Source organism: Penaeus monodon, chromosome 34 (genome assembly GCF_015228065.2).
Source record: "Penaeus monodon isolate SGIC_2016 chromosome 34, NSTDA_Pmon_1, whole genome shotgun sequence".
Taxonomy (NCBI): Eukaryota; Metazoa; Arthropoda; class Malacostraca; order Decapoda; family Penaeidae; genus Penaeus; species Penaeus monodon.
This window is the reverse complement of record NC_051419.1, coordinates 12,118,243-12,118,607: the sequence shown is the minus strand read 5'-3', so window position 1 is coordinate 12,118,607 and position 365 is coordinate 12,118,243.

Genomic DNA, 365 nt, shown 5'->3' with positions numbered 1-365 from the left:
CCCAAAAGAACAAAGAACTGATGTTTGAAAGTCCACAGTAAAAAGTTCCTCCTCCCCCCCCAAAACACCTCTAAAACCTAGAGGATGCAAGAGCCCCCACTTTTAGTCCTCCTCCCATGTCCAGCCACCTAGGGTAGTCAGTAGTGGCCATTATCCATATAAAGAGTGACAGGGAAAGGGTAAGGGAGAGCTCTCGCAATCCTTGCTTGGGAGTCCCTTTACACTCACCAACAGATGTCCTTCCCGCTAGACTGTCAATGTTTTGGTCTTTTTTCAGTTCAGTTATTAGATTTATCATAATTTGCTGGACAGTATGGTTTGTAAAGATCTTGATATCTTTCTCTTAAAGGTATTATTTTCAGATA